We start from the raw sequence: 622 nt of genomic DNA, 5'->3' as shown, positions 1-622 counted from the left end.
GCCCGTCTTGGCCTCCCAAAGTGCTGGGATTACAGGTTTGAGCCACCGCGCCCGGCCCCTCGGTGACATTTCTAAAGGTGAAATTACCTGATCAAAGGATATGTGTTTTTAAGGCTTTGATGCACATAACTAACCTCGGGAAGAATGGTGATAAATTATACCCCAAGGTCAGCACTTTGGGAGGCTGAGATGGGTGGATCGCTTAAGGTCAGGAGTTGGAGACCAGCCTGGCCAACATGGTGAAACCCCGTCTCTACTAAAAATACAAAAATTAGCGGGTGTGGTGGCGGGAGCCTGTAATCCCAGCTACTAGGGAGGCTGAGGCAAGAGAATCGCTTAAACCCAGAAGGTGGAGGCTGCAGTGAGCCAAGATCACACCACTGCACTCCAGCCTGGGCAAAAGAGTAAGACTCGGTCTCAAAAAACAAAAAATATATATATCTATCTATATATAGATATATATAGAGGTATATATAGACATATAGGTGTATATATATAGATATATATATAGGTGTATATATATAGGGGTGTGTGTGTGTGTGTGTGTGTGTGTATATATATATATGCCCCAAGGATAGCTATGTATAAGGGATCACACTGATCTTTATATACAAAGTCTAGA

This window comes from Colobus angolensis, unplaced genomic scaffold (genome assembly GCF_000951035.1).
Source record: "Colobus angolensis palliatus isolate OR3802 unplaced genomic scaffold, Cang.pa_1.0 Scaffold1, whole genome shotgun sequence".
NCBI classification, from domain to species: domain Eukaryota; kingdom Metazoa; phylum Chordata; class Mammalia; order Primates; family Cercopithecidae; genus Colobus; species Colobus angolensis.
The sequence above is the reverse complement of the archived record's forward strand: the minus strand, read 5'-3'. Positions refer to the sequence as shown.